Below are 10,734 nucleotides of genomic sequence, written 5' to 3'. Positions count from 1 at the left end.
AGATTTGAAACACGAAGATCATGGCATCTGGTCCCACTATTTCACATAAAGTAGATGGGGAAACTATGGAAACAGTGACAGAAGTTATTTCCTTGGGCTCCAAAATCACTGCAGATGGTCATGCAGCCATGAACTTAAAAGATGCTTGCTCCTTTGAAGACAAGTTAGGATCAACTTAGATAGCATATTAAAAAGCAGAGACATTACTTTGCTGACAAAGGCCCATCTAGTCAAAGCTGTGGTTTTTTCCTGTAATGTATGAATGTGAGAGTTGGACCACAAAAAAGCAGAGCACAGAAGAATTGATGCTTTTGAACTGTGGTGTAGGAGCAGACTCTTCTGAATTCCTTGAAATGCATGGAGATCAGAACAGCCAGTCCTAATGGAGATCAGTCCTGAATATTCACTGGAAAGATTGATACAGAAACTGAAGAACCAACACTTTGGCCACCTGATGTGAAGAATGGACTCATTGGAAAAGACCCTGATGCTGCGAAGGATTGAAGGCGGGAGAAGGGGACGACAAGATGAGATGTTTGGATGGCATCAACGACTTGATGGACATGAGCTTGAGCAGGCTCCAGCAGTTGGTGCTGGACAGGGAAGCCTGGCAGCTGCAGTCCGTGGGCCCACAAGGAGTTGGATGTGACTGAGAAACTGAACTGAACTAATTACATTGGGCCCACGGATACTGGGGAAAATTCTCTATCTTGAATCAACTCATTAGTAAACTTAATGGACCTGAAAAATCCACTTGCCATGTAGTATAACATGACTACCCAGATGATGTCATATCCATGGGAGGAGAACTGTTTACTATTTATATAATCATCAATATGTTTTCAACACTATGAGCAATCTTTACCTCCTGTGATGGTTTCTTATGAGGAAGAAGCTAGTATAAGGGGATATGCCTTCACAATTTTTAGTGGTCTTATCTTTTGACCAATTCCTTGCGACCCCATGGATTGCACCATGATAGACTTCCCTGTCCATCACCAACTCCTGGAGCTTGCTCAAACTGATGTCCGTAGAGCCGCTGATGCCATACAACCATCTCAACCTCTGTCGTGCCCTTCTCCTCCTGCCTTCAATCTTTCCCTGCATAATGGTCTTTTCAGATAAGTCAGTTCTTCTCATCATGGGCCAAAATATGGGGGGTTCAGCCAGCATCGATTCTTCCAATGAATATTCAGGACTGATTTCCTTTAGGATAGACTGGTTGGATCACCTTGCAGTCTAAGGGAGTCTCAAGAGTTTTCTTCAACACCACAGCTCAAAAGCATCAATTCTTCAGTGCTCAGCTTTTTTTTACAGTCAAACTCTCACATCCATACATGACTACTAGAAAAAGCATAGCCTTGACTAGACAGACCTTTGTTGGCAAAGTAATGTCTCTGCTTTTTAATATGCTGTCTAGGTTGGTCATAACTTTATTTCCAAGGAGCAAGCGTCTCTTAATTTCATGGCTGCAATCACCAGCTTCAGTGATTTTGGAGCCCCCCAAAATAAAGTCTCTCACTGTTTCCATTGTTTCCCCATATCTTTGCCATAAAGTAATGGGACCAGATGCCATGATCTTCGTTTTCTACATGTTGAGTTTCAAGCCAACTTTTTCACTCTCCTCTTTCACTTTCATCAAGAGGCTCTTTAGTTCTTCTCTGCTTTCTGCCATAAGGGTGGTGTCATCTGCATCTCTGAGGTTATTGATATTTCTCCCTGCAACCTTGATTCCAGCTTGTGCTTCATACAGCCCAGCATTTCACATGATGTACTCTGCATTTAAGTTAAATAAGCAGGGTGACAATAAACAACCTTGACACACTCCTTTCTCGATTTGGAACCAGTCTGTTGTTCCATGTCCATTTCTCACTGTTTCTTCTTGACCAGCACACAGATTTCTCAGGAGCCATGTCAGGTGGTCTGGTATTCCCATTCTTTAAGAATTTTCCACAGTTTGTTGTGATCCACACAGTCAAAGGTTTTGGCATAGTCAATAAAGCAGAAGTAGATATTTTCCTGGAACTCTTGCTTTCTCAATGATCCAGTGGATGTTGGCAATTTGATCTCTGGTTCCTCTGCCTTTTCTAATTCCAGCTTGAACATCTGGAAGTTCACGGTTCACATACTGTTGAATTGGTTACAGTAAAGCTTAAAGGGTTTTTTTTTTTTTTCCCCCATTTATTTTTATTACTTGGAGGCTAATTACTTTACAATATTGTAGTGGTTTTTGCCATACATTGCCATGAATCACCCATGGATTTACATGTGTTCACCATCCTGATCACCCCTCCTGCCTCCCTAAAAAAAAGAAAAAAAAAAAAGAAAAAAAAAAAAGGGAATGATACAAACTACAATGGTATTAAGTAATGATTTTCTTAACTAGTCTGCTGCCTCTCCCTTATCTAGGTCTCTAGGAGAATTACATGGAGAAGGCAATGGCAAACCACTCCAGTACTCTTGCCTGGAAAATCCCATGGACGGAGGAGCCTGGTTGGCTGCAGTCCACGGGGTCACTTCAGACACGACTGAGCAACTTCACTGTCACTTTTCGCTTTCCTGCATTGGAGAAAAAATTGGCAACCCACTCCAGTGTTCTTGCCTGGAGAATCCCAGGGACCAGGGAGCCTGGTGGGCTGCCATCTATCCGGTCGCACAGAGTCGGGCACGACTGAAGCGACTTAGCAGCAGCAGGAGAATCACACTCATATTGAGCAGAAGGGGGTTGAATTTCTTCCTGTTCTGTTACCCATCCTCCCACGTCAGACCCCAACAAGCGTCCTTTGCCAGGTGTGGCTTGTTCCAACAGAACTTGCTCTGGAGCACATGCTCTCCCCTAAAAGCCCTCCACAAGGCTGCTGCTTGTGGTTCATGTGAGTGGAGAGGGGCGCGGTTCGCCCGAGTCCGGGCTCAGCTGTGTAGCTACGCGCCCAGATCACAGTGCCAGGTGGATCGTCTCTGCCCTCGGCCCCCTGGCCGCCATCTTGAATCACGGCCCCGGGAGCAGCGTCTCTGCACACGGCCCTCTGCGGTGAGGTGTCACTGGAGCCATTTCTCCTCAGGGAGTGTTCTCTGAAGGGCCAGGGATGCGAGGCCTCTGCAGGAGGTGACCTGTGAGCAAGTGAAAGTCAACTCAGCACAAAGGGAAAGAAAAAAAGGTTAGCTTTTTATTTTATGACCCAGATTCTACTTTCTGTTGTTTAGTTGCTCAGGCGTGTCCAACTCTTTCGTGACCCCGTAGACTGAAGCCCACCGTGCTCCTCCGTCCATGGGATTTCCTGGGCAAGAGTACTGGAGTGGGTTGCCATTTCTTTCTCCAGGGCATCTTCCCAACCAGGCATCAAACCCGCATCTCCTGTGCCTCTGGCATTGGTAGGTGGGTGCTTTACGAATCACCTGGGAAGCCCCAGATTTTACTTTTACTCCAGGGAATTGCTGGTGGGCTTTGCTAGTGACTGCTTCATCAGCACCTGGCCTCCTGGACTATTATGGCACCACCTTACCTTTAAGGACCGTTTCCTTTGTTACCTGTGGTGATAATCCAATGAAGGGAAAGAGACTAGTTTCCTCCCTAAGCCCAAAGAAATAATCAATTTTGTTTGTTTTGCTGTTTTTTTTTTTTTTTTTTTTACCCACAAAGTAACTCCCTCTTGGCGGAGGTTTGATGTTGCTCCTGAAATTAGAGGAAATCCTTGGGGCTCTTCATTGAGGAAGACAACTGGGTATTGTTTAAATAGGAAAGGGAAGGGCCTAGGCATCAGGGTGCAAGGGAACCAGGTCTGGGCTCCTGGGTAAGGGGCTAAGATGGCCTCATCACTGTGCAAACTGTGTCTATGCTTGTGAGACAGGAAGGAGGGGACACAGTTATTAACAGAATGAGGACAGGAGCACAGATATTAAGAAAAACAGGATCCCACAAAAACTGGCTTGAACTAGCTACAATCAAGATGATGTTGAGTATGATCTGGTCACTGACCTCTCTCATTACACCTTCATTAGAACACTAAAAATCATTCCCCTCTCACCATGACAGGCACTGTGATAGTTCCAAGGCTGACCATAAAAGGTCAAAAAATGTACAGTGACCCAGTTCCTTACAGTCCCGATCCCTTCCTCAGAGTATCAAGAATATTCCTCCCACTTGCTATGCTATGAAATTCCCCAACCCATAAAAACTCACAACCCCATACTTTGGGGGCACTCTTGCCTTCCAAGAAAGTCCACATTCTGTCTGTGGAGTGTGTACCTCCCTGAATCAGTCCATTTTCACTCTACTTCAGCTCGCTCTTGTATTCTTTCCTGCAGAAGTCAAGGACCCTCATTGGACAGCTGGTCTCATGGCTCCCAGGATGATATGTCCTTTTCCTGCACCACTTGTAACCTGGAGGATAAAGGCTAGAGATTATAGATCTGACCTGTATTTAAGAAGAATTCTTATTTATTGTTCTAATGTCTCTTAAACTCTAGCACAGTCTGGTTTCTGCTTTCCCAGCAGATTTTGTTTTTTTTTAATTTGCTTTGTTTTTAAAATCTACTTCGCTATGGGATTTTGGGGCTTCCCTGATAGCTCAGTTGGTAAAGAATCTGCCTGCAATGCAGGAGCCCCGGATTGATTCCTAGGTTGGGAAGATCCACTGGAGAAAGGGATAGGCTACTGACTCCAGTATTCTTGGCCTTCCCTGGTGGCTCAGCTGGTAAAGAATCCGTCTGCAATGCGGGAGACCTTGGTTTGATCCCTGGGTTGGGAAGATCCCCTGGAAAATCGAAAGACTACCTAATCCAATATTCTGGCCTAGAGAATTCCATGGTCTGTATAGTCCATGGGGTCACAAAGAGTTGGACACAACTGAGTGACTTTCACTTCACTTCACTTCATGGGATTTTAAAGGAAGGATGTAACTGGTTCTCATCTGCTCCCCAGCTGGACGGTGCATGCTTCATCTCCCTCTATGGCATTCTCTCATCCTGGCTCCAGATTCCATAATCCTGCTGCCTCCCGCTTTCTGAATTTTCCAGACCCCAAGTGGGAAATCAGGGTTTTCTACTTCACTCGTAACACAGGTTTATGGCATGGGAGTCTCTACAAAGCTGATAACTCTGCTGGCTTCTAGCAGGAGGCAAGGCACGAGCCATACATGAAGGGGTTGCTATCATATCCTGTCCCCCCCCCCAACTTTGGGGATGGTGATCACTGGGGACAGGGCTCTTCATCTCTCTGCCTCTCATTCCCAGACCTTTGCTCGCCTCTGACTTGGGTTTTGATCTCTCTTCTGTGGAGGAAATCTTGGTTGACTGGTTTCTTGCCAATTGTGTTCCTTATACCAGCACCAGTACCCTTTAAGCTATAACCTCAAGAATTCCATTTTCATTCCTTTTACACAAACATTCACACCATAGCAAGGGACAGTCAGTTTAATATTCTGGTAAAATAGCTTGCTGCAATAGTTTCCACTTACTGTACATCTCTTCTTTTTAAGAACTGCAGTAAGCAGTTTCACGTCAACAATAACTCCATGAAATTGATACTACTTTTCAGTACCCACTTTACAGATGAGAAACTTTGTTCAGGGAATACAATTCTCAACTGGAGGTGGAAGAATTGTCCCTGTTAGGAGGTGGCCTTCCTTATTTATCTGATATATCTGCTGGGAACCTAAGAGTTTCCAATTTTTGGAGGGATCAGGTAGAAAGCAAAGACATGTTTTAGTTCTACTTACAAAGGTCTAATTTTCCAAATTGTTGTGTAAGTCATAATTATCTTGAAGGGAAGGGTTTCATTATATCTGGGAAAAGCAAACTTAAACTGGTAATATTTTAGACAAAAACTATAAAAATCATAACCATATTCACCAGTTCACTCAGCAACTAATCCTTTTTGTTAACAGTTTTATGAAGCCATCAGGTTTTCTGCTAGATTTATAAAATTTCTTACAAAGTTGACCAGCATGGTCTGAAATTTATCAGAAACCTGTATTTATCAAAAGTACTTTCTATGATTCTTCTTGAAGATGAAGCACTTTTGCAAAACTGAGTATACCAATAGCAATCTGTAAATGATAGAAGATCTTTCCAGAAGTGTGCATGCTGCACAGGTTAATAAACTGTATTTCTCTTGTTCATCTGTCTTACATCATTTGAATTTCCAAGGCTCCATTCAGAGAACCTAGAAGTGTAAATGAAAGAGGAATTTTCCTCTCCCCTACACAGTATACATAATGTAAAACAAACTTTTTAAGCTATTTCTTAAATGCACTGCTCTGTGGCATTAATTATATTCACATTGTTGTGAATCCAGCTCCATAATTTCTACATCTTCCCTTTAGATTTTATTAAGTTTGTCATAGCTTTCCTTCCAAAGAGCAAGTGTCTTTTAATGTTATGGCTGCAGCCACCATCCGCAGTGATTTTGGAGCCCAAGAAAATAAAATCTGTCACTGCTTGCACTTTTTCCCCATCTATTTGCCACGAAGTGATGGGACCAGATATCATGATCTTAGCTCTTTAGTTCCTCTTTGCTTTATGCCACTAGAGTGGTATCATCTGCATCAGTTCAGTTTAGTTCAGTTGCTCAGTCATTTCCAACTCTTTGCAACCCCGTGGACTGCAGCACACCAGGCTTCAACTGCACATCTGAGGTTATTGCTATTTCTTGATTCCAGTTTGTGCTTTATCCAGTCTGGCATTTTGCATGATGTAGTCTGCATATGAGTTAAATAAACAGGATGACAATATACAGCCTTGTTGTACTCCTTTCCCAATTTTTGTTTGTCTGAAGAAGTATTCATTTTTCCTTCAGTTTTGAACAATCATTTCACAAATTACAGAATTCTAAGTTGGTGTTTTTTTCTCTCAACACTTAAAACTTTTTCACTCTCTTCATGTTTGCTTGGTTTCTGAGGAGAATTGGATATAATTCTTATCTTTATTTCTCTATAGCCAAAATGTTTTTCTTTAATTTGAAAATAATAAGCCTAATTGTAGGGTTTTTTTTCCCCCCCTCTTCATTTCTGTTACACTGCTTTTTATCTCTAGCATTTCCTCTTGGTTCTTTCTTAGAATCTCCATCTTTCTGCTTCTATCGCCCGTCTGTTTTTATATGCTGTATACTTTATCCATTAGATCCCTTGGCATATTAATCATGTTCTTGTCATTGTTGTTTAGTCTCTCCATAGTGTTTGACTCTTTTGTGACCCCATGGACTGTAGCCTGCCAGGCTCCTCTGTCTGTAGGATTTCCCAGGGAAGAATACGGGAGTGGGTTGCCATTTTCTTCTCCAGGGGATCTTCCTGACTCAGGGATCAAACCCAGGTCTCCTGCATTGGCAGGCAGATTCTTTACCACTGAGCCACTAGGGAAGCCATAGTTACTTTTAAATTCCTGGTCTGATAATTCCAACATCACTGCCATGTCTAGTTCTGATGCATGCTTTGTCTCTTCAAAAATATTTTTTTCCTTTTTTTAGCCTTTTGGTATGCCTTTGTAACTTCTTCTTGAAATGCAGACACGATGTCCTGGATTAAAGGCACCGTTATAAGAGGGCTTTAGTAAGAGGAGGTGAGGTGTGAGGACAGGCAGATCCATGATTAGGTCTCAGCCCCTCAGTGAGCCTCTGCCTCTGGACTGTGAACCTCACAAGTGTTTCTCATTTTTCTCTCCCCCACCCCTTCCCTTATGTGGGATAGAATGGCTCAAGCCAAGCCGGCTGGAGTTGGGTATTTCCCTTCCCCCAGGTCAGCTGGGCTCAGTTAATACCCTAGAGGGTTTGACTCTAGTACTAGTTTTCCTCTAGGGAAGGCCTTCTTAAGAGGACTGAGTGCTCTGGTCTATTTCAAATTGGCTCCTCCCCATCCCCCCACTCCCAGCAGGAAGCCTGGGGGGATTTTCCCTGGCATTTCCTGTAGGATCCCGGTGAAGCTTCTGGAGGTAAAGCTCACAGTATTGTGAGTCCCCACAGAACTGGGTCCCCCGGAGATTTTACTCTCAGATTGTTTACACTGAGTATCCAGCAGTTTGTCCATTATGGCTCTGGTTTCCTCCCCAAGCACAGGTTCCCATGGTGGTTTTCACCCTGAGGAAGCCTCAACTTCCTCTGTTCACCATGGGCCTCCCCAGTCTCGGGGGTGGCAGTTTGCCTCCTCTGACAGATGCAAGAGCGGATCTCCCTTTCCTTCTTTTTTTTTTTCTTTAATCTACACTCACCTAAGTTATTTTATCCAATACCATGGATTTTTTAATCTTTTTTTTTTTTTGGCTCCCAGGTTTGCAGAAGACTGACTTCGTGGTTCTGGCTAAGTTTCTCCTCTGAGCAGCCTTCTTGACCACCCAGTTTAAATCAGGGCTTGCCAGCCATCTCCAGCCACTCTCACTTTCTATTCTTCATATTCCTCATCAAACCTGATAGTATCTTGTTCATACATTTACTTTTTTACCGTCTGTCTCCCACTACTTCAGTGTAAACACCATGACAAGATAAACCTTACATATCTTGTAGGCCGTTGATTCCCAGTGCTTTGAAAGGTAGATGTATGGTAGATGTCCAAAAGCACTTGTTTAAAAATAATTCATAATTTGTTCAATCATGTTGCTATTGCTAAACTTAGAAGTTAGGATATTTCTAAATCCTATTACAATTTAATAATAACCACTGCTCTGAGAAACATTTGTATATGAGTAAAATTGTGCATAAATAGTTTTCTATAAATGACTTTTTTCCTTCATCATCTTGTAAGTAAAAATCCTATTGAGTCAAAGAAAATGAACATTTTTAAGGCTCTTAATAGATATTGTCAGATTATGTTCTGAAAAGACTTTTCTAATTTATAGTTTACCAATAGTAGATTACAGTTCCTATCGCACTTTTCATTACCATGGCGTATTCTGGTTTTTAAAGAGTGTTGCTAATTTAATAGGTGAGAATGAATATACTTACATGTTTACATTATTTGTATTATTTTGTTGCAATTTTCTTTTTACCTTTTTCTTTTCTAGATTGTGAGCCTAATGAAAGCAGGGTTTTCATCTTTTTAGGTATATTATTTTCTAAGGACACCCTTATCAACTCTATAAGCAGTTTCTGGACAACTTATCTCAGTAATGGACTAGTTTTCCAAAAGGCTGAAAACAAAATAACTGAAGCTCCCAGTATTATTATAATATCTTAATGTTGTTGTTTACTCACTCAGTCATCCTCTTTTGTGACTGCATGGACTGTAGCCTGCCAGGCCCCTCTGTCCATGGGATTTCCCAGGAGAGAATACTGGAGCGGGTTGCTATTTCCTTCTCCAGGGGATCTTCCTGACCCAGGGATCGAAACCAGGTCTCCTGATTGACAAGCAGATTCTTTACCACTGAGCCCTCAGGGAAACCATTGACCCAAATTGAGAAGTTTTGCTTAATTTTTTACATCAGGTCTCTACATGATAGTGAAATGATGCAAATATGACTGAGGGCCAGTGGAAAGTGACACGGGAACTCATCACTAACAACAAAGTTCTGAAATGTGAGTGTGATTTCTTTCCATGAATTAGATCACATTCGAAATTTGTATACTAACATGACCCTTACTTATTTGCTTTCTTGAGTGGGAGAGAAATTTCTGGTGCTAAAGCCTTTCCACTGGTTACAGCCGTGCTATCCATAGAAATATACAGTGAACTGTATTTGTAAATTTAAATTTGTAATAGCCATGTGAAAAGGGACAAATAATATTAGTAAGATATTTTTAAACCAATGTATCAAAAATACTATATCAACGTGTAATAAATGTAAAAAATCATAGAGACAAAAAAGAGTTTTATGCTGTCTTTGAAATCCGTGTTGTATTGTACAGTTAAAGCATACCTCAGTTTGGACCAGATGCATTTCAAGACCTCAAATAGTGCCACAGCATTAAATAGTCCTACAGCATTAATATCATAAACTCAAGGTTTGTAATATTAAAAAGGGTTTTCATGGGTTCAAGGAGGGAGTGAATATAGTTTTCAATACTTGGAATGATGTTCCTCATAGGTTTCATAGTTTGGGTTCCCCAGTCATAGACTTTGAGGCAAACATTTGAGTGAAAGTGGTTTATTTTGGAAGTGATCCTAGGAAAACACATGTAGGGAGTGGAGAAGTGAGATAAACAAGGGAAGGAAACCAAAAAAATGTGTGTCAGAAAGAAAGTTACTGCTTTTGTAACTGGGCTCCTTCCCTTGGGGTCACCCTTGTAGACAGAATTATTCCAACTCACAGGCAAGGGCATTGGTTATCTACCCACTCCCCATCCATCACTGGTTAAGGGTTGAATCCAAGGTTTTTGGCTTGCTTTGCATATGGCCCCAGTGTGCTTCCATAGCTAGAAAGAGGCCCTAAGTAGAGAGCTGCAGATAGGGCAGTGAGCTCCTTAGTCCTGGACAAAAGTCAGTGGACACGAGCTGGAAAGTGACAGCTTCTGCTCCAGCAGGTTACACTGTCCAAGGAGGGATCCTGTTAGCCTCAGGAGCCCTAGGGACTTGATGTCACTGAGACTCTGCTCTATACCACTCTTTCTGTTCACTTATGTATCCCTAGCTCCTGGAATAGTAGGTGTTTAATAAATAGTTACTGTATGACTTTCCCTGAGTGCCTGCTTTATTCTTTCAGGCTCTCCATGTAAATGGGGCACATGGTTACCAATCATGGGTCATGTCCTTAAAACTCCCTCATCAGAAAGGGAAGAGAGGTTTTCCCTTTCTAGCTCCAGCAAAAAACAAA

The sequence above is a fragment of the Dama dama genome, chromosome 30 (assembly GCF_033118175.1).
Source record: "Dama dama isolate Ldn47 chromosome 30, ASM3311817v1, whole genome shotgun sequence".
Classification (NCBI taxonomy): domain Eukaryota; kingdom Metazoa; phylum Chordata; class Mammalia; order Artiodactyla; family Cervidae; genus Dama; species Dama dama.
Note: the sequence above shows the minus strand (reverse complement) of the source record.